The sequence below is a fragment of the Hyla sarda genome, unplaced genomic scaffold, assembly GCF_029499605.1.
Source record: "Hyla sarda isolate aHylSar1 unplaced genomic scaffold, aHylSar1.hap1 scaffold_779, whole genome shotgun sequence".
Lineage (NCBI taxonomy): Eukaryota > Metazoa > Chordata > Amphibia > Anura > Hylidae > Hyla > Hyla sarda.
The window spans coordinates 25,991-53,258 of record NW_026610802.1 but is presented as its reverse complement, the minus strand read 5'-3'; the positions used below and the strand labels follow the sequence as shown (position 1 = coordinate 53,258).

The following is a 27,268-nucleotide window of genomic DNA, read 5'->3' as shown; positions in this document are numbered from 1 at the left end:
GCACCTACCTGATGCATCAGAAGGTGCGAGGCCCTTGCTAAATTCTGTGCACAGACTTTGAGATCTATGCTTTAGACTGTATCTAAACCTGCTCCAACATGGACTGACATTCTGGCCTACTTTCAGCCGATGCGACTTGTCTGTCGCTGAACAGTCGCTTTTTATGTATTCAGCACCTATGTATAATGTTGTAAAAATGCTCTAGAAGCTAAAGTCGCAGAAATGTCACACATATTTGGCCTGCAACTTTCTGTGCGACAAATTCAGACAGGAAAAATCAGTATAAATCCTTAGAAAATTATCCCCCAGTGTCTCCATCTGCTGGCGGTATTGAATAAGCATTGCTGCACTGATGGGGTATGCATTAGACGAAAAAAAAGAAGAAAAAGAAGAATAATACGCCCAGAAAAGAGGCGAAAAGGAGAAAAACGTAAAAAAACGTGAAAAAAAAGTAAGAGGAAGAGAAGGGAAAAAAAGGTGGAAATGGGTTTAAAAGTGATTTCGGCGGAGAAATATATATATATATATATATATATATATATATATATATATATATGCGCACACACACACATAGATATAAACGTATTCTCCGTTGAGATATTGCAGCCGCTGCTGTGTCCAGGCCCAGGAGCCTTAGCACTGTGCTGTGATGTCACTCAATACCACTGACATCACTAGGTGTAAACAACATCTCTCCTTTGCTGTGTATGTGACTATGGAGCTGTTTGGTGATGTCGTCTATTACGGCCTTCATAGAAGCAACAGGAGATTGTTGCATCCATCTTGAACCCTCAGAACTACAGTGCTATGATGTCACTCACTTCCACAGGCCTTGCAGAGTGTAAACAACAACAACCCAGCTTTGTTGTGTATGTAACCATAGGGATTTGTGATGTCACCTAGAACCTTCACAGCAGCGACAGCTTTATGAGGAGCATCAGCACTGCTCTGCCTGAGCAGAACCATCACCGCCATAGGTTGTCAAATAACCCGGATTTAACCCACACAGGTAAGTCCAATGGGGTGCAGGCATGTCCTCTATGCTTACAGCTTCCCGTGGGTGTTGGTTTGATACCGTTTGGGGACAGCCAAGGAGGCATCTGCAGGCAACAAAGGTAGGTGTGTGCTTGTGTGTGTGTTTCCTATGCAGATCCTAAGCCCAGTGTCACATGCAAGTAGGAGGAGTAAGAAGGGTTCCTGGCAAATCCGGGTTATGGATTGCATTTAAAAAGGCCCCGTGGGAGTGCAATGGGCCCCTGTCTTGCTGCTTAGCAATAATGGTATGGGTTTAGGTTCTGCTGTGTGTACTGGTGGTTGACTGCCCCCCAGCCCAGAGTGTGCATGGAAAATTGTCTGGCAGCCTCCCTGACAGCAAGCAGTGATAGTGCCCATGAAGGGGACCTTGTTGGGCCCGCCCCTTTCACGGTTATCGCTTCTCGGCCTTTTGGCTAAGATCAAGTGTAGTATCTGTTCTTATCAGTTTTCATGCTGGTGGGGATGGGTGCTGCATGGAGGATGCAGGTGTACCAGGGCTTTCCGGGGCTGGTTCTGAGGAATCAGCTCGACAGCTGCCCCGATGTGACCTGTTCCCTCCGGGTCTCGCCATGAGGCTGAGAGGGTCTAGAGCCGAGGTACTTTTGTGCCTCGGGGAGTGGTGACCCCGAGGTGCCGAAACTCACTGGGAAAATAGACTCACTGGGTTGAAGCACGGGCACCATAATCTCTTCACCTTGTGGCACTCACCTCTTGATTCCCGGCCTTCTGGCTAGGATCAGAGAAATTTTTATAGATCCGGCCGGATGTCCGGGCAGTATATCTGCACACATTCACTTATTTATTTCTTTTTTGTCTCACTGTGTCACTTTTTGCGTGTTGTGTGTTCACAGGATTTGTCAGGATGCGGTAGCCCTTCTGGGTGTCCCTCCTGGCGGTCTAGGGGAGGTGTGTGTGGCCATTAGGTTCCGCACCTCCCTGCAAACACCCCGGGTACTCCTGCTTTGGCAGGGTACCTACCGTAATCGGCTCTGCGGGCAGATACCTTGGCTAATGCCAAGGGGGATGCCGGGAGCATTTGTGGTCCCCTAGTAGCTTCGGCGAAAAGGGACATCGAACCTGGAACCTCGCAGGTACCTTTTGGTCCGGAGGCGAAGGGTAAGGTTTGTTGGGGGGCCTCTCTCCTATCGGAGAAGGGCTTGCGATAGACCGCATCCTTTGTGCACGTTTTTTTAGTGTAACACGTTTGCACTTTTTCTTGCACTTTGGGTGAATCGAAAGCACGTTCCTCGGCTTTAGATAAAAAAAGAAAAAAATCTGTTCTTATCAGTTTAATATCTGATACGTCCCCTATCTGGGGACCATATATTAAATGGATTTTTGAGAACGGGGGCCGATTTCGAAGCTTGCTTCCGTCGCCCTATGCATTGACCCGATATGGCAGTATCTTCGGGTACAGTGCACCACCCCCTTACAGGGTTAAAAAGAAAGATTCCTACTTTCATTGCTACCTGCTTGCTGGCTAGCCAGCTAGCCAGCCCTGTGGGCCTTACTGGTGCTGCAGCCAAAAAACAAAAGGTGGTGCTGCTGCTGCTTCTGCTGCTTCTGCTTCTGCTTGTGTCTGGCCCCTGTTGGAGCGTCCAGGCACAGGACTTCTGCTGCTGCTGACTAAATGGCCTCCTTAATTGGATCATTTGAGTAGCCAGCACACCTGTGCAGGTAGGGCATGACATGATAGGCAGCTGCCTTGATAGCGGGTGGGTGCTGAATGTTCCTAATTGACAAAATAAGATTAATGCTTATGAAGAAATATAAAATCTCATCCCTTCCCCAATATCGCGCCACACCCCTACCCCTTAATTCCCTGGTTGAACTTGATGGACATATGTCTTTTTTCGACCGTACTAACTATGTAACTATGTAACATAACATGGGGGGGGGGGGGGTCTCCTGGCTGTTCACACAGGTGTGTCATTGCTGTACATTGACCATGCATTGCTTCTGTGGTATTGCAAAGGCAAAGACAAATGCTTCCAGCCATCCATTGCACTAATGGATTGGTCATCAGCTGGCTGTCTATGTCCCGCATCAATATAGACCAAAGTACAGAGGGTTAGGCTATGCTATTGTGCACCTACCTGATGCATCAGAAGGTGCGAGGCCCTTGCTAAATTCTGTGCACAGACTTTGAGATCTATGCTTTAGACTGTATCTAAACCTGCTCCAACATGGACTGACATTCTGGCCTACTTTCAGCCGATGCGACTTGTCTGTCGCTGAACAGTCGCTTTTTATGTATTCAGCACCTATGTATAATGTTGTAAAAATGCTCTAGAAGCTAAAGTCGCAGAAATGTCACACATATTTGGCCTGCAACTTTCTGTGCGACAAATTCAGACAGGAAAAATCAGTATAAATCCTTAGAAAATTATCCCCCAGTGTCTCCATCTGCTGGCGGTATTGAATAAGCATTGCTGCACTGATGGGGTATGCATTAGACGAAAAAAAAGAAGAAAAAGAAGAATAATACGCCCAGAAAAGAGGCGAAAAGGAGAAAAACGTAAAAAAACGTGAAAAAAAAGTAAGAGGAAGAGAAGGGAAAAAAAGGTGGAAATGGGTTTAAAAGTGATTTCGGCGGAGAAATATATATATATATATATATATATATATATATATATATATATATGCGCACACACACACATAGATATAAACGTATTCTCCGTTGAGATATTGCAGCCGCTGCTGTGTCCAGGCCCAGGAGCCTTAGCACTGTGCTGTGATGTCACTCAATACCACTGACATCACTAGGTGTAAACAACATCTCTCCTTTGCTGTGTATGTGACTATGGAGCTGTTTGGTGATGTCGTCTATTACGGCCTTCATAGAAGCAACAGGAGATTGTTGCATCCATCTTGAACCCTCAGAACTACAGTGCTATGATGTCACTCACTTCCACAGGCCTTGCAGAGTGTAAACAACAACAACCCAGCTTTGTTGTGTATGTAACCATAGGGATTTGTGATGTCACCTAGAACCTTCACAGCAGCGACAGCTTTATGAGGAGCATCAGCACTGCTCTGCCTGAGCAGAACCATCACCGCCATAGGTTGTCAAATAACCCGGATTTAACCCACACAGGTAAGTCCAATGGGGTGCAGGCATGTCCTCTATGCTTACAGCTTCCCGTGGGTGTTGGTTTGATACCGTTTGGGGACAGCCAAGGAGGCATCTGCAGGCAACAAAGGTAGGTGTGTGCTTGTGTGTGTGTTTCCTATGCAGATCCTAAGCCCAGTGTCACATGCAAGTAGGAGGAGTAAGAAGGGTTCCTGGCAAATCCGGGTTATGGATTGCATTTAAAAAGGCCCCGTGGGAGTGCAATGGGCCCCTGTCTTGCTGCTTAGCAATAATGGTATGGGTTTAGGTTCTGCTGTGTGTACTGGTGGTTGACTGCCCCCCAGCCCAGAGTGTGCATGGAAAATTGTCTGGCAGCCTCCCTGACAGCAAGCAGTGATAGTGCCCATGAAGGGGACCTTGTTGGGCCCGCCCCTTTCACGGTTATCGCTTCTCGGCCTTTTGGCTAAGATCAAGTGTAGTATCTGTTCTTATCAGTTTTCATGCTGGTGGGGATGGGTGCTGCATGGAGGATGCAGGTGTACCAGGGCTTTCCGGGGCTGGTTCTGAGGAATCAGCTCGACGGCTGCCCCGATGTGACCTGTTCCCTCCGGGTCTCGCCATGAGGCTGAGAGGGTCTAGAGCCGAGGTACTTTTGTGCCTCGGGGAGTGGTGACCCCGAGGTGCCGAAACTCACTGGGAGAATAGGCTCACTGAGTTGAAGCACGGGCACCATAATCTCTTCACCTTGTGGCACTCACCTCTTGATTCCCGGCCTTCTGGCTAGGATCAGAGAAATTTTTATAGATCCGGCCGGATGTCCGGGCAGTATATCTGCACACATTCACTTATTTATTTATTTTTTTGTCTCACTGTGTCACTTTTTGCGTGTTGTGTGTTCACAGGATTTGTCAGGATGCGGTAGCCCTTCTGGGTGTCCCTCCTGGCGGTCTAGGGGAGGTGTGTGTGGCCATTAGGTTCCGCACCTCCCTGCAAACACCCCGGGTACCCCTGCTTTGGCAGGGTACCTACCGTAATCGGCTCTGCGGGCAGATACCTTGGCCAACGCCAAGGGGGATGCCGGGAGCATTTGTGGTCCCCTAGTAGCTTTGGCGAAAAGGGACATCGAACCTGGAACCTCGCAGGTACCTTTTGGTCCGGAGGCGAAGGGTAAGGTTTGTTGGGGGGCCTCTCTCCTATCGGAGAAGGGCTTGCGATAGACCGCATCCTTTGTGCACGTTTTTTTTTAGTGTAACACGTTTGCACTTTTTCTTGCACTTTGGGTGAATCGAAAGCACGTTCCTCGGCTTAAAATAAAAAAAAAAAAAAAAAAAATCTGTTCTTATCAGTTTAATATCTGATACGTCCCCTATCTGGGGACCATATATTAAATGGATTTTTGAGAACGGGGGCCGATTTCGAAGCTTGCTTCCGTCGCCCTATGCATTGACCCGATATGGCAGTATCTTCGGGTACAGTGCACCACCCCCTTACAGGGTTAAAAAGAAAGATTCCTACTTTCATTGCTACCTGCTTGCTGGCTAGCCAGCTAGCCAGCCCTGTGGGCCTTGCTGCTGCTGCAGCCAAAAAACAAAAGGTGGTGCTGCTGCTGCTTCTGCTGCTTCTGCTTCTGCTTGTGTCTGGCCCCTGTTGGAGCGTCCAGGCACAGGACTTCTGCTGCTGCTGACTAAATGGCCTCCTTAATTGGATCATTTGAGTAGCCAGCACACCTGTGCAGGTAGGGCATGACATGATAGGCAGCTGCCTTGATAGCGGGTGGGTGCTGAATGTTCCTAATTGACAAAATAAGATTAATGCTTATGAAGAAATATAAAATCTCATCCCTTCCCCAATATCGCGCCACACCCCTACCCCTTAATTCCCTGGTTGAACTTGATGGACATATGTCTTTTTTCGACCGTACTAACTATGTAACTATGTAACATAACATGGGGGGGGGGGGGGGGGTCTCCTGGCTGTTCACACAGGTGTGTCATTGCTGTACATTGACCATGCATTGCTTCTGTGGTATTGCAAAGGCAAAGACAAATGCTTCCAGCCATCCATTGCACTAATGGATTGGTCATCAGCTGGCTGTCTATGTCCCGCATCAATATAGACCAAAGTACAGAGGGTTAGGCTATGCTATTGTGCACCTACCTGATGCATCAGAAGGTGCGAGGCCCTTGCTAAATTCTGTGCACAGACTTTGAGATCTATGCTTTAGACTGTATCTAAACCTGCTCCAACATGGACTGACATTCTGGCCTACTTTCAGCCGATGCGACTTGTCTGTCGCTGAACAGTCGCTTTTTATGTATTCAGCACCTATGTATAATGTTGTAAAAATGCTCTAGAAGCTAAAGTCGCAGAAATGTCACACATATTTGGCCTGCAACTTTCTGTGCGACAAATTCAGACAGGAAAAATCAGTATAAATCCTTAGAAAATTATCCCCCAGTGTCTCCATCTGCTGGCGGTATTGAATAAGCATTGCTGCACTGATGGGGTATGCATTAGACGAAAAAAAAGAAGAAAAAGAAGAATAATACGCCCAGAAAAGAGGCGAAAAGGAGAAAAACGTAAAAAAACGTGAAAAAAAAGTAAGAGGAAGAGAAGGGAAAAAAAGGTGGAAATGGGTTTAAAAGTGATTTCGGCGGAGAAATATATATATATATATATATATATATATATATATATATATATATATATATGCGCACACACACACATAGATATAAACGTATTCTCCGTTGAGATATTGCAGCCGCTGCTGTGTCCAGGCCCAGGAGCCTTAGCACTGTGCTGTGATGTCACTCAATACCACTGACATCACTAGGTGTAAACAACATCTCTCCTTTGCTGTGTATGTGACTATGGAGCTGTTTGGTGATGTCGTCTATTACGGCCTTCATAGAAGCAACAGGAGATTGTTGCATCCATCTTGAACCCTCAGAACTACAGTGCTATGATGTCACTCACTTCCACAGGCCTTGCAGAGTGTAAACAACAACAACCCAGCTTTGTTGTGTATGTAACCATAGGGATTTGTGATGTCACCTAGAACCTTCACAGCAGCGACAGCTTTATGAGGAGCATCAGCACTGCTCTGCCTGAGCAGAACCATCACCGCCATAGGTTGTCAAATAACCCGGATTTAACCCACACAGGTAAGTCCAATGGGGTGCAGGCATGTCCTCTATGCTTACAGCTTCCCGTGGGTGTTGGTTTGATACCGTTTGGGGACAGCCAAGGAGGCATCTGCAGGCAACAAAGGTAGGTGTGTGCTTGTGTGTGTGTTTCCTATGCAGATCCTAAGCCCAGTGTCACATGCAAGTAGGAGGAGTAAGAAGGGTTCCTGGCAAATCCGGGTTATGGATTGCATTTAAAAAGGCCCCGTGGGAGTGCAATGGGCCCCTGTCTTGCTGCTTAGCAATAATGGTATGGGTTTAGGTTCTGCTGTGTGTACTGGTGGTTGACTGCCCCCCAGCCCAGAGTGTGCATGGAAAATTGTCTGGCAGCCTCCCTGACAGCAAGCAGTGATAGTGCCCATGAAGGGGACCTTGTTGGGCCCGCCCCTTTCACGGTTATCGCTTCTCGGCCTTTTGGCTAAGATCAAGTGTAGTATCTGTTCTTATCAGTTTAATATCTGATACGTCCCCTATCTGGGGACCATATATTAAATGGATTTTTGAGAACGGGGGCCGATTTCGAAGCTTGCTTCCGTCGCCCTATGCATTGACCCGATATGGCAGTATCTTCGGGTACAGTGCACCACCCCCTTACAGGGTTAAAAAGAAAGATTCCTACTTTCATTGCTACCTGCTTGCTGGCTAGCCAGCTAGCCAGCCCTGTGGGCCTTGCTGCTGCTGCAGCCAAAAAACAAAAGGTGGTGCTGCTGCTGCTTCTGCTGCTTCTGCTTCTGCTTGTGTCTGGCCCCTGTTGGAGCGTCCAGGCACAGGACTTCTGCTGCTGCTGACTAAATGGCCTCCTTAATTGGATCATTTGAGTAGCCAGCACACCTGTGCAGGTAGGGCATGACATGATAGGCAGCTGCCTTGATAGCGGGTGGGTGCTGAATGTTCCTAATTGACAAAATAAGATTAATGCTTATGAAGAAATATAAAATCTCATCCCTTCCCCAATATCGCGCCACACCCCTACCCCTTAATTCCCTGGTTGAACTTGATGGACATATGTCTTTTTTCGACCGTACTAACTATGTAACTATGTAACATAACATGGGGGGGGGGGGGGTCTCCTGGCTGTTCACACAGGTGTGTCATTGCTGTACATTGACCATGCATTGCTTCTGTGGTATTGCAAAGGCAAAGACAAATGCTTCCAGCCATCCATTGCACTAATGGATTGGTCATCAGCTGGCTGTCTATGTCCCGCATCAATATAGACCAAAGTACAGAGGGTTAGGCTATGCTATTGTGCACCTACCTGATGCATCAGAAGGTGCGAGGCCCTTGCTAAATTCTGTGCACAGACTTTGAGATCTATACTTTAGACTGTATCTAAACCTGCTCCAACATGGACTGACATTCTGGCCTACTTTCAGCCGATGCGACTTGTCTGTCGCTGAACAGTCGCTTTTTATGTATTCAGCACCTATGTATAATGTTGTAAAAATGCTCTAGAAGCTAAAGTCGCAGAAATGTCACACATATTTGGCCTGCAACTTTCTGTGCGACAAATTCAGACAGGAAAAATCAGTATAAATCCTTAGAAAATTATCCCCCAGTGTCTCCATCTGCTGGCGGTATTGAATAAGCATTGCTGCACTGATGGGGTATGCATTAGACGAAAAAAAAGAAGAAAAAGAAGAATAATACGCCCAGAAAAGAGGCGAAAAGGAGAAAAACGTAAAAAAACGTGAAAAAAAAGTAAGAGGAAGAGAAGGGAAAAAAAGGTGGAAATGGGTTTAAAAGTGATTTCGGCGGAGAAATATATATATATATATATATATATATATATATATATATATGCGCACACACACACATAGATATAAACGTATTCTCCGTTGAGATATTGCAGCCGCTGCTGTGTCCAGGCCCAGGAGCCTTAGCACTGTGCTGTGATGTCACTCAATACCACTGACATCACTAGGTGTAAACAACATCTCTCCTTTGCTGTGTATGTGACTATGGAGCTGTTTGGTGATGTCGTCTATTACGGCCTTCATAGAAGCAACAGGAGATTGTTGCATCCATCTTGAACCCTCAGAACTACAGTGCTATGATGTCACTCACTTCCACAGGCCTTGCAGAGTGTAAACAACAACAACCCAGCTTTGTTGTGTATGTAACCATAGGGATTTGTGATGTCACCTAGAACCTTCACAGCAGCGACAGCTTTATGAGGAGCATCAGCACTGCTCTGCCTGAGCAGAACCATCACCGCCATAGGTTGTCAAATAACCCGGATTTAACCCACACAGGTAAGTCCAATGGGGTGCAGGCATGTCCTCTATGCTTACAGCTTCCCGTGGGTGTTGGTTTGATACCGTTTGGGGACAGCCAAGGAGGCATCTGCAGGCAACAAAGGTAGGTGTGTGCTTGTGTGTGTGTTTCCTATGCAGATCCTAAGCCCAGTGTCACATGCAAGTAGGAGGAGTAAGAAGGGTTCCTGGCAAATCCGGGTTATGGATTGCATTTAAAAAGGCCCCGTGGGAGTGCAATGGGCCCCTGTCTTGCTGCTTAGCAATAATGGTATGGGTTTAGGTTCTGCTGTGTGTACTGGTGGTTGACTGCCCCCCAGCCCAGAGTGTGCATGGAAAATTGTCTGGCAGCCTCCCTGACAGCAAGCAGTGATAGTGCCCATGAAGGGGACCTTGTTGGGCCCGCCCCTTTCACGGTTATCGCTTCTCGGCCTTTTGGCTAAGATCAAGTGTAGTATCTGTTCTTATCAGTTTAATATCTGATACGTCCCCTATCTGGGGACCATATATTAAATGGATTTTTGAGAACGGGGGCCGATTTCGAAGCTTGCTTCCGTCGCCCTATGCATTGACCCGATATGGCAGTATCTTCGGGTACAGTGCACCACCCCCTTACAGGGTTAAAAAGAAAGATTCCTACTTTCATTGCTACCTGCTTGCTGGCTAGCCAGCTAGCCAGCCCTGTGGGCCTTGCTGCTGCTGCAGCCAAAAAACAAAAGGTGGTGCTGCTGCTGCTTCTGCTGCTTCTGCTTCTGCTTGTGTCTGGCCCCTGTTGGAGCGTCCAGGCACAGGACTTCTGCTGCTGCTGACTAAATGGCCTCCTTAATTGGATCATTTGAGTAGCCAGCACACCTGTGCAGGTAGGGCATGACATGATAGGCAGCTGCCTTGATAGCGGGTGGGTGCTGAATGTTCCTAATTGACAAAATAAGATTAATGCTTATGAAGAAATATAAAATCTCATCCCTTCCCCAATATCGCGCCACACCCCTACCCCTTAATTCCCTGGTTGAACTTGATGGACATATGTCTTTTTTCGACCGTACTAACTATGTAACTATGTAACATAACATGGGGGGGGGGGGGGTCTCCTGGCTGTTCACACAGGTGTGTCATTGCTGTACATTGACCATGCATTGCTTCTGTGGTATTGCAAAGGCAAAGACAAATGCTTCCAGCCATCCATTGCACTAATGGATTGGTCATCAGCTGGCTGTCTATGTCCCGCATCAATATAGACCAAAGTACAGAGGGTTAGGCTATGCTATTGTGCACCTACCTGATGCATCAGAAGGTGCGAGGCCCTTGCTAAATTCTGTGCACAGACTTTGAGATCTATGCTTTAGACTGTATCTAAACCTGCTCCAACATGGACTGACATTCTGGCCTACTTTCAGCCGATGCGACTTGTCTGTCGCTGAACAGTCGCTTTTTATGTATTCAGCACCTATGTATAATGTTGTAAAAATGCTCTAGAAGCTAAAGTCGCAGAAATGTCACACATATTTGGCCTGCAACTTTCTGTGCGACAAATTCAGACAGGAAAAATCAGTATAAATCCTTAGAAAATTATCCCCCAGTGTCTCCATCTGCTGGCGGTATTGAATAAGCATTGCTGCACTGATGGGGTATGCATTAGACGAAAAAAAAGAAGAAAAAGAAGAATAATACGCCCAGAAAAGAGGCGAAAAGGAGAAAAACGTAAAAAAACGTGAAAAAAAAGTAAGAGGAAGAGAAGGGAAAAAAAGGTGGAAATGGGTTTAAAAGTGATTTCGGCTGAGAAATATATATATATATATATATATATATATATATATATATATATATGCGCACACACACACATAGATATAAACGTATTCTCCGTTGAGATATTGCAGCCGCTGCTGTGTCCAGGCCCAGGAGCCTTAGCACTGTGCTGTGATGTCACTCAATACCACTGACATCACTAGGTGTAAACAACATCTCTCCTTTGCTGTGTATGTGACTATGGAGCTGTTTGGTGATGTCGTCTATTACGGCCTTCATAGAAGCAACAGGAGATTGTTGCATCCATCTTGAACCCTCAGAACTACAGTGCTATGATGTCACTCACTTCCACAGGCCTTGCAGAGTGTAAACAACAACAACCCAGCTTTGTTGTGTATGTAACCATAGGGATTTGTGATGTCACCTAGAACCTTCACAGCAGCGACAGCTTTATGAGGAGCATCAGCACTGCTCTGCCTGAGCAGAACCATCACCGCCATAGGTTGTCAAATAACCCGGATTTAACCCACACAGGTAAGTCCAATGGGGTGCAGGCATGTCCTCTATGCTTACAGCTTCCCGTGGGTGTTGGTTTGATACCGTTTGGGGACAGCCAAGGAGGCATCTGCAGGCAACAAAGGTAGGTGTGTGCTTGTGTGTGTGTTTCCTATGCAGATCCTAAGCCCAGTGTCACATGCAAGTAGGAGGAGTAAGAAGGGTTCCTGGCAAATCCGGGTTATGGATTGCATTTAAAAAGGCCCCGTGGGAGTGCAATGGGCCCCTGTCTTGCTGCTTAGCAATAATGGTATGGGTTTAGGTTCTGCTGTGTGTACTGGTGGTTGACTGCCCCCCAGCCCAGAGTGTGCATGGAAAATTGTCTGGCAGCCTCCCTGACAGCAAGCAGTGATAGTGCCCATGAAGGGGACCTTGTTGGGCCCGCCCCTTTCACGGTTATCGCTTCTCGGCCTTTTGGCTAAGATCAAGTGTAGTATCTGTTCTTATCAGTTTAATATCTGATACGTCCCCTATCTGGGGACCATATATTAAATGGATTTTTGAGAACGGGGGCCGATTTCGAAGCTTGCTTCCGTCGCCCTATGCATTGACCCGATATGGCAGTATCTTCGGGTACAGTGCACCACCCCCTTACAGGGTTAAAAAGAAAGATTCCTACTTTCATTGCTACCTGCTTGCTGGCTAGCCAGCTAGCCAGCCCTGTGGGCCTTGCTGCTGCTGCAGCCAAAAAACAAAAGGTGCTGCTGCTGCTTCTGCTGCTTCTGCTTCTGCTTGTGTCTGGCCCCTGTTGGAGCGTCCAGGCACAGGACTTCTGCTGCTGCTGACTAAATGGCCTCCTTAATTGGATCATTTGAGTAGCCAGCACACCTGTGCAGGTAGGGCATGACATGATAGGCAGCTGCCTTGATAGCGGGTGGGTGCTGAATGTTCCTAATTGACAAAATAAGATTAATGCTTATGAAGAAATATAAAATCTCATCCCTTCCCCAATATCGCGCCACACCCCTACCCCTTAATTCCCTGGTTGAACTTGATGGACATATGTCTTTTTTCGACCGTACTAACTATGTAACTATGTAACATAACATGGGGGGGGGGGGTCTCCTGGCTGTTCACACAGGTGTGTCATTGCTGTACATTGACCATGCATTGCTTCTGTGGTATTGCAAAGGCAAAGACAAATGCTTCCAGCCATCCATTGCACTAATGGATTGGTCATCAGCTGGCTGTCTATGTCCCGCATCAATATAGACCAAAGTACAGAGGGTTAGGCTATGCTATTGTGCACCTACCTGATGCATCAGAAGGTGCGAGGCCCTTGCTAAATTCTGTGCACAGACTTTGAGATCTATGCTTTAGACTGTATCTAAACCTGCTCCAACATGGACTGACATTCTGGCCTACTTTCAGCCGATGCGACTTGTCTGTCGCTGAACAGTCGCTTTTTATGTATTCAGCACCTATGTATAATGTTGTAAAAATGCTCTAGAAGCTAAAGTCGCAGAAATGTCACACATATTTGGCCTGCAACTTTCTGTGCGACAAATTCAGACAGGAAAAATCAGTATAAATCCTTAGAAAATTATCCCCCAGTGTCTCCATCTGCTGGCGGTATTGAATAAGCATTGCTGCACTGATGGGGTATGCATTAGACGAAAAAAAAGAAGAAAAAGAAGAATAATACGCCCAGAAAAGAGGCGAAAAGGAGAAAAACGTAAAAAAACGTGAAAAAAAAGTAAGAGGAAGAGAAGGGAAAAAAAGGTGGAAATGGGTTTAAAAGTGATTTCGGCGGAGAAATATATATATATATATATATATATATATATATATATATATATATATATATGCGCACACACACACATAGATATAAACGTATTCTCCGTTGAGATATTGCAGCCGCTGCTGTGTCCAGGCCCAGGAGCCTTAGCACTGTGCTGTGATGTCACTCAATACCACTGACATCACTAGGTGTAAACAACATCTCTCCTTTGCTGTGTATGTGACTATGGAGCTGTTTGGTGATGTCGTCTATTACGGCCTTCATAGAAGCAACAGGAGATTGTTGCATCCATCTTGAACCCTCAGAACTACAGTGCTATGATGTCACTCACTTCCACAGGCCTTGCAGAGTGTAAACAACAACAACCCAGCTTTGTTGTGTATGTAACCATAGGGATTTGTGATGTCACCTAGAACCTTCACAGCAGCGACAGCTTTATGAGGAGCATCAGCACTGCTCTGCCTGAGCAGAACCATCACCGCCATAGGTTGTCAAATAACCCGGATTTAACCCACACAGGTAAGTCCAATGGGGTGCAGGCATGTCCTCTATGCTTACAGCTTCCCGTGGGTGTTGGTTTTATACCGTTTGGGGACAGCCAAGGAGGCATCTGCAGGCAACAAAGGTAGGTGTGTGCTTGTGTGTGTGTTTCCTATGCAGATCCTAAGCCCAGTGTCACATGCAAGTAGGAGGAGTAAGAAGGGTTCCTGGCAAATCCGGGTTATGGATTGCATTTAAAAAGGCCCCGTGGGAGTGCAATAGGCCCCTGTCTTGCTGCTTAGCAATAATGGTATGGGTTTAGGTTCTGCTGTGTGTACTGGTGGTTGACTGCCCCCCAGCCCAGAGTGTGCATGGAAAATTGTCTGGCAGCCTCCCTGACAGCAAGCAGTGATAGTGCCCATGAAGGGGACCTTGTTGGGCCCGCCCCTTTCACGGTTATCGCTTCTCGGCCTTTTGGCTAAGATCAAGTGTAGTATCTGTTCTTATCAGTTTAATATCTGATACGTCCCCTATCTGGGGACCATATATTAAATGGATTTTTGAGAACGGGGGCCGATTTCGAAGCTTGCTTCCGTCGCCCTATGCATTGACCCGATATGGCAGTATCTTCGGGTACAGTGCACCACCCCCTTACAGGGTTAAAAAGAAAGATTCCTACTTTCATTGCTACCTGCTTGCTGGCTAGCCAGCTAGCCAGCCCTGTGGGCCTTGCTGCTGCTGCAGCCAAAAAACAAAAGGTGGTGCTGCTGCTGCTTCTGCTGCTTCTGCTTCTGCTTGTGTCTGGCCCCTGTTGGAGCGTCCAGGCACAGGACTTCTGCTGCTGCTGACTAAATGGCCTCCTTAATTGGATCATTTGAGTAGCCAGCACACCTGTGCAGGTAGGGCATGACATGATAGGCAGCTGCCTTGATAGCGGGTGGGTGCTGAATGTTCCTAATTGACAAAATAAGATTAATGCTTATGAAGAAATATAAAATCTCATCCCTTCCCCAATATCGCGCCACACCCCTACCCCTTAATTCCCTGGTTGAACTTGATGGACATATGTCTTTTTTCGACCGTACTAACTATGTAACTATGTAACATAACATGGGGGGGGGGGGGTCTCCTGGCTGTTCACACAGGTGTGTCATTGCTGTACATTGACCATGCATTGCTTCTGTGGTATTGCAAAGGCAAAGACAAATGCTTCCAGCCATCCATTGCACTAATGGATTGGTCATCAGCTGGCTGTCTATGTCCCGCATCAATATAGACCAAAGTACAGAGGGTTAGGCTATGCTATTGTGCACCTACCTGATGCATCAGAAGGTGCGAGGCCCTTGCTAAATTCTGTGCACAGACTTTGAGATCTATGCTTTAGACTGTATCTAAACCTGCTCCAACATGGACTGACATTCTGGCCTACTTTCAGCCGATGCGACTTGTCTGTCGCTGAACAGTCGCTTTTTATGTATTCAGCACCTATGTATAATGTTGTAAAAATGCTCTAGAAGCTAAAGTCGCAGAAATGTCACACATATTTGGCCTGCAACTTTCTGTGCGACAAATTCAGACAGGAAAAATCAGTATAAATCCTTAGAAAATTATCCCCCAGTGTCTCCATCTGCTGGCGGTATTGAATAAGCATTGCTGCACTGATGGGGTATGCATTAGACGAAAAAAAAGAAGAAAAAGAAGAATAATACGCCCAGAAAAGAGGCGAAAAGGAGAAAAACGTAAAAAAACGTGAAAAAAAAGTAAGAGGAAGAGAAGGGAAAAAAAGGTGGAAATGGGTTTAAAAGTGATTTCGGCGGAGAAATATATATATATATATATATATATATATATATATATATATATGCGCACACACACACATAGATATAAACGTATTCTCCGTTGAGATATTGCAGCCGCTGCTGTGTCCAGGCCCAGGAGCCTTAGCACTGTGCTGTGATGTCACTCAATACCACTGACATCACTAGGTGTAAACAACATCTCTCCTTTGCTGTGTATGTGACTATGGAGCTGTTTGGTGATGTCGTCTATTACGGCCTTCATAGAAGCAACAGGAGATTGTTGCATCCATCTTGAACCCTCAGAACTACAGTGCTATGATGTCACTCACTTCCACAGGCCTTGCAGAGTGTAAACAACAACAACCCAGCTTTGTTGTGTATGTAACCATAGGGATTTGTGATGTCACCTAGAACCTTCACAGCAGCGACAGCTTTATGAGGAGCATCAGCACTGCTCTGCCTGAGCAGAACCATCACCGCCATAGGTTGTCAAATAACCCGGATTTAACCCACACAGGTAAGTCCAATGGGGTGCAGGCATGTCCTCTATGCTTACAGCTTCCCGTGGGTGTTGGTTTGATACCGTTTGGGGACAGCCAAGGAGGCATCTGCAGGCAACAAAGGTAGGTGTGTGCTTGTGTGTGTGTTTCCTATGCAGATCCTAAGCCCAGTGTCACATGCAAGTAGGAGGAGTAAGAAGGGTTCCTGGCAAATCCGGGTTATGGATTGCATTTAAAAAGGCCCCGTGGGAGTGCAATGGGCCCCTGTCTTGCTGCTTAGCAATAATGGTATGGGTTTAGGTTCTGCTGTGTGTACTGGTGGTTGACTGCCCCCCAGCCCAGAGTGTGCATGGAAAATTGTCTGGCAGCCTCCCTGACAGCAAGCAGTGATAGTGCCCATGAAGGGGACCTTGTTGGGCCCGCCCCTTTCACGGTTATCGCTTCTCGGCCTTTTGGCTAAGATCAAGTGTAGTATCTGTTCTTATCAGTTTAATATCTGATACGTCCCCTATCTGGGGACCATATATTAAATGGATTTTTGAGAACGGGGGCCGATTTCGAAGCTTGCTTCCGTCGCCCTATGCATTGACCCGATATGGCAGTATCTTCGGGTACAGTGCACCACCCCCTTACAGGGTTAAAAAGAAAGATTCCTACTTTCATTGCTACCTGCTTGCTGGCTAGCCAGCTAGCCAGCCCTGTGGGCCTTGCTGCTGCTGCAGCCAAAAAACAAAAGGTGGTGCTGCTGCTGCTTCTGCTGCTTCTGCTTCTGCTTGTGTCTGGCCCCTGTTGGAGCGTCCAGGCACAGGACTTCTGCTGCTGCTGACTAAATGGCCTCCTTAATTGGATCATTTGAGTAGCCAGCACACCTGTGCAGGTAGGGCATGACATGATAGGCAGCTGCCTTGATAGCGGGTGGGTGCTGAATGTTCCTAATTGACAAAATAAGATTAATGCTTATGAAGAAATATAAAATCTCATCCCTTCCCCAATATCGCGCCACACCCCTACCCCTTAATTCCCTGGTTGAACTTGATGGACATATGTCTTTTTTCGACCGTACTAACTATGTAACTATGTAACATAACATGGGGGGGGGGGGGGGTCTCCTGGCTGTTCACACAGGTGTGTCATTGCTGTACATTGACCATGCATTGCTTCTGTGGTATTGCAAAGGCAAAGACAAATGCTTCCAGCCATCCATTGCACTAATGGATTGGTCATCAGCTGGCTGTCTATGTCCCGCATCAATATAGACCAAAGTACAGAGGGTTAGGCTATGCTATTGTGCACCTACCTGATGCATCAGAAGGTGCGAGGCCCTTGCTAAATTCTGTGCACAGACTTTGAGATCTATGCTTTAGACTGTATCTAAACCTGCTCCAACATGGACTGACATTCTGGCCTACTTTCAGCCGATGCGACTTGTCTGTCGCTGAACAGTCGCTTTTTATGTATTCAGCACCTATGTATAATGTTGTAAAAATGCTCTAGAAGCTAAAGTCGCAGAAATGTCACACATATTTGGCCTGCAACTTTCTGTGCGACAAATTCAGACAGGAAAAATCAGTATAAATCCTTAGAAAATTATCCCCCAGTGTCTCCATCTGCTGGCGGTATTGAATAAGCATTGCTGCACTGATGGGGTATGCATTAGACGAAAAAAAAGAAGAAAAAGAAGAATAATACGCCCAGAAAAGAGGCGAAAAGGAGAAAAACGTAAAAAAACGTGAAAAAAAAGTAAGAGGAAGAGAAGGGAAAAAAAGGTGGAAATGGGTTTAAAAGTGATTTCGGCGGAGAAATATATATATATATATATATATATATATATATATATATATATATATGCGCACACACACACATAGATATAAACGTATTCTCCGTTGAGATATTGCAGCCGCTGCTGTGTCCAGGCCCAGGAGCCTTAGCACTGTGCTGTGATGTCACTCAATACCACTGACATCACTAGGTGTAAACAACATCTCTCCTTTGCTGTGTATGTGACTATGGAGCTGTTTGGTGATGTCGTCTATTACGGCCTTCATAGAAGCAACAGGAGATTGTTGCATCCATCTTGAACCCTCAGAACTACAGTGCTATGATGTCACTCACTTCCACAGGCCTTGCAGAGTGTAAACAACAACAACCCAGCTTTGTTGTGTATGTAACCATAGGGATTTGTGATGTCACCTAGAACCTTCACAGCAGCGACAGCTTTATGAGGAGCATCAGCACTGCTCTGCCTGAGCAGAACCATCACCGCCATAGGTTGTCAAATAACCCGGATTTAACCCACACAGGTAAGTCCAATGGGGTGCAGGCATGTCCTCTATGCTTACAGCTTCCCGTGGGTGTTGGTTTGATACCGTTTGGGGACAGCCAAGGAGGCATCTGCAGGCAACAAAGGTAGGTGTGTGCTTGTGTGTGTGTTTCCTATGCAGATCCTAAGCCCAGTGTCACATGCAAGTAGGAGGAGTAAGAAGGGTTCCTGGCAAATCCGGGTTATGGATTGCATTTAAAAAGGCCCCGTGGGAGTGCAATGGGCCCCTGTCTTGCTGCTTAGCAATAATGGTATGGGTTTAGGTTCTGCTGTGTGTACTGGTGGTTGACTGCCCCCCAGCCCAGAGTGTGCATGGAAAATTGTCTGGCAGCCTCCCTGACAGCAAGCAGTGATAGTGCCCATGAAGGGGACCTTGTTGGGCCCGCCCCTTTCACGGTTATCGCTTCTCGGCCTTTTGGCTAAGATCTTGTATCTTGTCAAGGGGCTCTGAGTTCGTCGAACCTTCGGCCTTGAGGCATCGGCGGTTTTTTAGCCGTCTTAAGCCTCATGCTGCTATAGGAGGAGGACTTACAAAGAACGGGAAGGCGATCCCCCATGGCGACCCTTAGGTTTGCTGCGCATACTGAAACTCGGATTAAGAACACCTTCCGTATTGAAGTGGATGAGGAGAAAAAGGAGAAGATGACTTTGGAATTTTTTGTCAAGAGAATTATGCTGGATTTATTGCACATTCAGAGAGAAGATGTGTTTTGCCTAAAAGACCCAGGTAAAGGACTTTTCATTCTTACCTTGACTTCCGCATCTGCATGTGACCATATGTTTGAGAAAGTTCGGGAGCTTGCCAATGAGGAGGATATGAAAGGACTTGTTTTCATTGCTCTATATTCTAATGGCGATGTTCCACTGGTGGTTACTATGCACGATCCATACGTGGATATAAGAGACATTGTCTTATTTTTAAACCAATATTGTGCGGAAGTCAAATACTCTCATAAAATAATGAATGCAATGGACTTTTGGACTGGAAAGCATAAGTTTGCTGTTAAGTTCAGAGAAGATGTGAGAGGAATTGGAGGTCTGTGTCGCCCACCTGCAAATTTTTTAATTGGGCGTAAACGTGGCTATTTATTCTACCCTGGGATGCCGTATTATTGCAGGAAATGCCATGAATATGGTCATACACAAGAATCTTGCAAAGAGGAAGTGGTTATTTGCAAAAGATGTGGCCAAAAAGGCCACACCACTTTGGACTGTCAAAATGAGATTCTGTGTAATGTGTGTAAGCAGAAAGGACACGCTTTTAAGGATTGTCCTCAACGCTCCTGGGCCAATATTGTGGCTACGTCGGCTGGTCCCTCGATGAGGAAGAGCTCCATGGATGCTGTGCCTGTGCCTAAGACCCACACCCTGAAAGTGATGCCTGAGTCTTCTGCTACCGGAATTCCTGTGATACCTGCTGTGGCTCATGTCTCCAAAAGCATTGTGTCCCCGGGGAAGGTCGTGGGACCTGAGACAGAAGTGAGGGGTTCTCCTCTCATGGAAGTTGAGGGTCCTGGACCGCCCAGAAGGGATACAGAGGAGATGGATGTAGAAGAACGGCGAAAGAGGAAAAGCAGAGACCGGAAAGAGGAAAAGGGCCTTAACATCAAAAGGAGTGGTCGAGTTAGTGCGGACGAGGGGAATGTGGAGATTGTCTGCCAAAAGGTTATAACAGCATCCGACCCTGTTAATATTGAGGAATTTGTGTCACCACCTGCAGATTGGGGTTCTTTGTCTGAGGATAATGAATGACCCAGGAGCTACCAAGTGTTAATATCTCCTCCTTCAATGTGAGGAGTTTGAAGAGCCCGGAGAGGAGGGCTGCTTTATTCTCTTTCTTGTCTTCTTTGCCTACAGACATTTTATTTTTACAGGAATGTGCCATTGATTATGATATCAATTATTCATCTTTGAGATCTGAATGGACTCTTGGCCCGTCTGTGTGGTCAGGGGATAATGAGAGGAAAGTGACTGGTGTTGGCATACTGTTCAAGAGCAGTGAGTATAAAGTTACCTCCTTCACAGACATTGTACCCGGTAGAGCCCTGCTCGTTCATATTATTTATAATGACATGAATATGAGACTTTTAAATGTATATGCCTCTCCAGATAAGGATGAAAGATCTGATTTATTAGAGAAAATTCAGTTTTATTTACCGGGTTCATCCCCGCTTATCATCGCTGGTGATTTTAATTGTATAATGGCAGGAGAGGAGCGGGCTGGAGGATCTGAACAAAGGAAAGATAAGACTGAAAAACAACTAAAGGATTTTATAGTTGATTTTAATTTAAAAGATTTGTGGAGAACCTCTTTCCCTAATGACCCTGGGTATACCTGGGGGAATAGCCTTTATATGTCAAGGATTGATTATATTTTTGCTTCTGGATTTGCATTTTATGGGAATATGCAATTGACTTCTACCTTTTTTTCAGATCATAAGATTTTATCTGCTACATGTAAGTTTGATGGGGTTTGCAGAGCCAAAGGAGTCTGGCGTCTGAATGTCTCTTTGCTTGAAGATGAAGAAATTAAATGTAATTTTATCTATCTTTTTAAAAAATTGCAGAACTCAAGGACTAATTTTAATTCTCTTTTAGCATGGTGGGAATTCTGCAAGGTAAAATTTAAAGAGTATTTTATTAAGATGGGTGTTAAAAAAACAAAAGAGAAATTGAAATGGTATAGAGATCTTAACACAAAACTACAAACCTATTATCAACTCAAAGAGCTGGGTGTATATGTAGACGATCTGATTTTAAGTGTTAAAAGTGATATTCAGAAGGCTATAACTAACAAAGGGAAAGAAATAATTTTTAACTCCAAAGTTGAATGTAAAGAGAAGGATGAAAAGTGTACAAGATTCTTTTTTAAAAAGGTAATGGAAACAAAAAAGTTAATGATTAACATTGAGGATGAAACTACTAATGTAGGAATGTTATCCAAAGCTAAATCCTTTTATCAAGATCTGTTTAATGAGAAACCCATTGATATATCTGCTGCTAATTTTCTCCTAAGCACTTTAGATTGTGGTTTAAGTAAGGAGGACCAAGATGCACTTTGCACAGAAGTAAGATGCCAAGAATTAGAAATTGCTGCTAAAAGTTTATCCACAGGTAAAACACCAGGTTCTGATGGACTTCCTGTAGAGTTTTATAAAACCTTTTGGGAAATTTTTAAAGATGATTTGCTTAATATTTTTAAGGAGGCTTTTAATTCTGATGTTCTACCTTTATCTTGGAGGAGTGGTATAGTGTCTCTGATCCCCAAAAAGGGGGATAGGAACAGCTTAGAAAATTGGAGACCAATTACGCTTCTTAATGTTGATTATAAGATTATGTCAAAAATTTTTGTTAACAGAATGAAGCCGTTTTTGTACAAGGTCATCCATGTGGATCAGGTATGTGGTGTCCCAGGAAGGAGTGTAGCTGAACCTTTAAATGCTATTAGGGACGTCATATGGTATCAGCAAGAGCGGAATCAAAATCTAGCCATTCTATCTCTAGATTTTCATAAAGCGTTCGATAGAGTATCACATTGTTTTTTATGGATGGTTTTACAACGCATGGGTTTTCCTAACATATTTATTAAGCAAATTGCTCTCTTATATAAAGGTTCTTTTAGCAGGATTTTAATAAATGGTTTCCTTACAGATTTTATTAATTTATCATCAGGGGTAAAGCAAGGCTGCCCTCTGTCTCCTATACTGTTTATATGTGCAATAGAACCTCTGTTAAACTTAATAAGGAATGATAAAATAATAAAAGGAGTGCCAGTTCCTGGAGGTAATAATGCCACCCTTAAAGTGTGTGGCTATATGGATGATATTAATGTTTTTTGTGAAAGTGCCTTCTCTTTACAAAGAGTTGTTGATGTTACTGATTTCTTTTGTAAAGCTTCTGCTTTTAAACTTAATTTATCTAAATGTGACTGTTTTTATATAGGTAAATGGGAAAACGTGCAAATACCAAACCTAAAATTACAGTCAGAAAAAATAAAAATCCTTGGAGTCATCTTTGATAAAAATAACAATGGTGAGGAAAGTTGGCTAATGGTAAAAGAAAAGGTAAAGAAAAAGGTAGACTTTTGGTCCCTAAGGAAATTATCCTTAGAAGGTAAAATTTTGGTGATTAAGGCTATGCTAATACCCATTATGCTCTATTTAAATATGATTTATCCTCCTAATGAACTTATGTCTAGGCAACTTCAGAGGATTCTCTTTGAGTTTCTATGGAGTTCTAAAGCAGAAAAATTAAAAAGAGATACTATGTATAAGTCACAAAAAAATGGAGGAAAACAGGTTCCCTGTATTAGAAAATTTTTATACTTAAGGTTTTTTAGTTGGTGTTTTAGGGGACTTTTTATGAAAAGTGTATGGTCCTGTTTTTTAAAGTACTCTGCGGGACATATTTTTAGAAAAAGAGAATGGGTGTTTTTATCATTATCTTCTCCTGTACTTTTAACTCCGCCTAAACATTATGCCATCTTAGAAAAAATTATACGTATGTATAACCTTAAAGACTTTGACTTGTTAACCTTGAGGGATGCTCGCAAGATAGAAGTACAGTTAAATTTGCAAGAAGAAATATGTATGGTCTCTAATTTTTCTTATAATAGGTGTGTACAAATATGGAAAAAGGTAAACGAGCCATATCTTTTTAATGAGCACAAGGATTTAGCATGGATGATTATCCATGAGTGTCTTCCGGTAAGATTTTTCCAATATAGAAGAGGTCTAAATGCTGTATGTGTCTGTCCCCGGGATAATTGCAATATAGATGAAACTGTTTTGCACCTTTTCTGGAATTGTTATTTTGCACAAAAGGTTTTTAGACTAATTGGTTCTTTATTGAAATTCCTAACAGGTCTAAAAGTTTTAAATCATGAAGTTGTTTTATATGGCAAAAGTGATGGAGTTATGAAAGAAAAAGAGAGAATTTTGTGGATTTTTATCAACTGTACAAAAAATGTATTATGGAAAGTTCGTAATATCCTTGTCTTCAAAAGAGATTTTATTTGTGAAAAAGAATGTTTGAAGATGATATACAGTGAAGTTTACTTGTACTATTTAATTGATAAAAAGAGATATGGGCAGAAAAAAGCATTAGCTATGTGGAATTTACATTTATGGAAAACAGTATTTGATGTATTGTAAACATTTTTTGTGATGTATTTAAGTTTTTGAGTTTTTTCAATAAAAATGTAAAAAAAAAAAAAAAAAAAAAAAATCTGTTCTTATCAGTTTAATATCTGATACGTCCCCTATCTGGGGACCATATATTAAATGGATTTTTGAGAACGGGGGCCGATTTCGAAGCTTGCTTCCGTCGCCCTATGCATTGACCCGATATGGCAGTATCTTCGGGTACAGTGCACCACCCCCTTACAGGGTTAAAAAGAAAGATTCCTACTTTCATTGCTACCTGCTTGCTGGCTAGCCAGCTAGCCAGCCCTGTGGGCCTTGCTGCTGCTGCAGCCAAAAAACAAAAGGTGGTGCTGCTGCTGCTTCTGCTGCTTCTGCTTCTGCTTGTGTCTGGCCCCTGTTGGAGCGTCCAGGCACAGGACTTCTGCTGCTGCTGACTAAATGGCCTCCTTAATTGGATCATTTGAGTAGCCAGCACACCTGTGCAGGTAGGGCATGACATGATAGGCAGCTGCCTTGATAGCGGGTGGGTGCTGAATGTTCCTAATTGACAAAATAAGATTAATGCTTATGAAGAAATATAAAATCTCATCCCTTCCCCAATATCGCGCCACACCCCTACCCCTTAATTCCCTGGTTGAACTTGATGGACATATGTCTTTTTTCGACCGTACTAACTATGTAACTATGTAACATAACATGGGGGGGGGGGGTCTCCTGGCTGTTCACACAGGTGTGTCATTGCTGTACATTGACCATGCATTGCTTCTGTGGTATTGCAAAGGCAAAGACAAATGCTTCCAGCCATCCATTGCACTAATGGATTGGTCATCAGCTGGCTGTCTATGTCCCGCATCAATATAGACCAAAGTACAGAGGGTTAGGCTATGCTATTGTGCACCTACCTGATGCATCAGAAGGTGCGAGGCCCTTGCTAAATTCTGTGCACAGACTTTGAGATCTATGCTTTAGACTGTATCTAAACCTGCTCCAACATGGACTGACATTCTGGCCTACTTTCAGCCGATGCGACTTGTCTGTCGCTGAACAGTCGCTTTTTATGTATTCAGCACCTATGTATAATGTTGTAAAAATGCTCTAGAAGCTAAAGTCGCAGAAATGTCACACATATTTGGCCTGCAACTTTCTGTGCGACAAATTCAGACAGGAAAAATCAGTATAAATCCTTAGAAAATTATCCCCCAGTGTCTCCATCTGCTGGCGGTATTGAATAAGCATTGCTGCACTGATGGGGTATGCATTAGACGAAAAAAAAGAAGAAAAAGAAGAATAATACGCCCAGAAAAGAGGCGAAAAGGAGAAAAACGTAAAAAAACGTGAAAAAAAAGTAAGAGGAAGAGAAGGGAAAAAAAGGTGGAAATGGGTTTAAAAGTGATTTCGGCGGAGAAATATATATATATATATATATATATATATATATATATATATATATATGCGCACACACACACATAGATATAAACGTATTCTCCGTTGAGATATTGCAGCCGCTGCTGTGTCCAGGCCCAGGAGCCTTAGCACTGTGCTGTGATGTCACTCAATACCACTGACATCACTAGGTGTAAACAACATCTCTCCTTTGCTGTGTATGTGACTATGGAGCTGTTTGGTGATGTCGTCTATTACGGCCTTCATAGAAGCAACAGGAGATTGTTGCATCCATCTTGAACCCTCAGAACTACAGTGCTATGATGTCACTCACTTCCACAGGCCTTGCAGAGTGTAAACAACAACAACCCAGCTTTGTTGTGTATGTAACCATAGGGATTTGTGATGTCACCTAGAACCTTCACAGCAGCGACAGCTTTATGAGGAGCATCAGCACTGCTCTGCCTGAGCAGAACCATCACCGCCATAGGTTGTCAAATAACCCGGATTTAACCCACACAGGTAAGTCCAATGGGGTGCAGGCATGTCCTCTATGCTTACAGCTTCCCGTGGGTGTTGGTTTGATACCGTTTGGGGACAGCCAAGGAGGCATCTGCAGGCAACAAAGGTAGGTGTGTGCTTGTGTGTGTGTTTCCTATGCAGATCCTAAGCCCAGTGTCACATGCAAGTAGGAGGAGTAAGAAGGGTTCCTGGCAAATCCGGGTTATGGATTGCATTTAAAAAGGCCCCGTGGGAGTGCAATGGGCCCCTGTCTTGCTGCTTAGCAATAATGGTATGGGTTTAGGTTCTGCTGTGTGTACTGGTGGTTGACTGCCCCCCAGCCCAGAGTGTGCATGGAAAATTGTCTGGCAGCCTCCCTGACAGCAAGCAGTGATAGTGCCCATGAAGGGGACCTTGTTGGGCCCGCCCCTTTCACGGTTATCGCTTCTCGGCCTTTTGGCTAAGATCAAGTGTAGTATCTGTTCTTATCAGTTTAATATCTGATACGTCCCCTATCTGGGGACCATATATTAAATGGATTTTTGAGAACGGGGGCCGATTTCGAAGCTTGCTTCCGTCGCCCTATGCATTGACCCGATATGGCAGTATCTTCGGGTACAGTGCACCACCCCCTTACAGGGTTAAAAAGAAAGATTCCTACTTTCATTGCTACCTGCTTGCTGGCTAGCCAGCTAGCCAGCCCTGTGGGCCTTGCTGCTGCTGCAGCCAAAAAACAAAAGGTGGTGCTGCTGCTGCTTCTGCTGCTTCTGCTTCTGCTTGTGTCTGGCCCCTGTTGGAGCGTCCAGGCACAGGACTTCTGCTGCTGCTGACTAAATGGCCTCCTTAATTGGATCATTTGAGTAGCCAGCACACCTGTGCAGGTAGGGCATGACATGATAGGCAGCTGCCTTGATAGCGGGTGGGTGCTGAATGTTCCTAATTTCCTAATTGACAAAATAAGATTAATGCTTATGAAGAAATATAAAATCTCATCCCTTCCCCAATATCGCGCCACACCCCTACCCCTTAATTCCCTGGTTGAACTTGATGGACATATGTCTTTTTTCGACCGTACTAACTATGTAACTATGTAACATAACATGGGGGGGGGGGGTCTCCTGGCTGTTCACACAGGTGTGTCATTGCTGTACATTGACCATGCATTGCTTCTGTGGTATTGCAAAGGCAAAGACAAATGCTTCCAGCCATCCATTGCACTAATGGATTGGTCATCAGCTGGCTGTCTATGTCCCGCATCAATATAGACCAAAGTACAGAGGGTTAGGCTATGCTATTGTGCACCTACCTGATGCATCAGAAGGTGCGAGGCCCTTGCTAAATTCTGTGCACAGACTTTGAGATCTATGCTTTAGACTGTATCTAAACCTGCTCCAACATGGACTGACATTCTGGCCTACTTTCAGCCGATGCGACTTGTCTGTCGCTGAACAGTCGCTTTTTATGTATTCAGCACCTATGTATAATGTTGTAAAAATGCTCTAGAAGCTAAAGTCGCAGAAATGTCACACATATTTGGCCTGCAACTTTCTG

At 44.8% G+C, this 27,268-nt stretch overlaps 7 non-coding genes and 4 pseudogenes across 7 annotated transcripts; all 11 read left to right on the top strand.

Moving 5' to 3' along the window:
* Nucleotides 1-1,428: 1,428 nt before the first annotated feature.
* On the top strand, nucleotides 1,429-1,588 carry LOC130346226 (U2 spliceosomal RNA; annotated as a pseudogene).
* A 693-nt stretch (nucleotides 1,589-2,281) lies between these two features.
* On the top strand, nucleotides 2,282-2,462 carry LOC130346286 (U2 spliceosomal RNA; annotated as a pseudogene).
* Nucleotides 2,463-4,551: 2,089 nt separating this feature from the next.
* On the top strand, nucleotides 4,552-4,711 carry LOC130346227 (U2 spliceosomal RNA; annotated as a pseudogene).
* Nucleotides 4,712-5,369: 658 nt separating this feature from the next.
* Nucleotides 5,370-5,593, top strand: LOC130346223 (U2 spliceosomal RNA; annotated as a pseudogene).
* A 2,098-nt stretch (nucleotides 5,594-7,691) lies between these two features.
* On the top strand, nucleotides 7,692-7,882 carry LOC130346246 (U2 spliceosomal RNA). The gene has a single exon (XR_008884583.1). It is a non-coding gene; the product is annotated as a U2 spliceosomal RNA (small nuclear RNA).
* A 2,085-nt stretch (nucleotides 7,883-9,967) lies between these two features.
* On the top strand, nucleotides 9,968-10,158 carry LOC130346244 (U2 spliceosomal RNA). The gene has a single exon (XR_008884581.1). It is a non-coding gene; the product is annotated as a U2 spliceosomal RNA (small nuclear RNA).
* Nucleotides 10,159-12,247: 2,089 nt separating this feature from the next.
* Nucleotides 12,248-12,438, top strand: LOC130346242 (U2 spliceosomal RNA). The gene has a single exon (XR_008884580.1). It is a non-coding gene; the product is annotated as a U2 spliceosomal RNA (small nuclear RNA).
* Nucleotides 12,439-14,528: 2,090 nt separating this feature from the next.
* LOC130346241 (U2 spliceosomal RNA) lies at nucleotides 14,529-14,719 on the top strand. The gene has a single exon (XR_008884579.1). It is a non-coding gene; the product is annotated as a U2 spliceosomal RNA (small nuclear RNA).
* Nucleotides 14,720-16,805: 2,086 nt separating this feature from the next.
* On the top strand, nucleotides 16,806-16,996 carry LOC130346240 (U2 spliceosomal RNA). The gene has a single exon (XR_008884578.1). It is a non-coding gene; the product is annotated as a U2 spliceosomal RNA (small nuclear RNA).
* A 6,873-nt stretch (nucleotides 16,997-23,869) lies between these two features.
* Nucleotides 23,870-24,068, top strand: LOC130346219 (U2 spliceosomal RNA). Its single transcript, XR_008884569.1, has one exon. It is a non-coding gene; the product is annotated as a U2 spliceosomal RNA (small nuclear RNA).
* A 2,089-nt stretch (nucleotides 24,069-26,157) lies between these two features.
* LOC130346239 (U2 spliceosomal RNA) lies at nucleotides 26,158-26,348 on the top strand. Its single transcript, XR_008884577.1, has one exon. It is a non-coding gene; the product is annotated as a U2 spliceosomal RNA (small nuclear RNA).
* The last annotated feature ends 920 nt before the right edge of the window (nucleotides 26,349-27,268 follow it).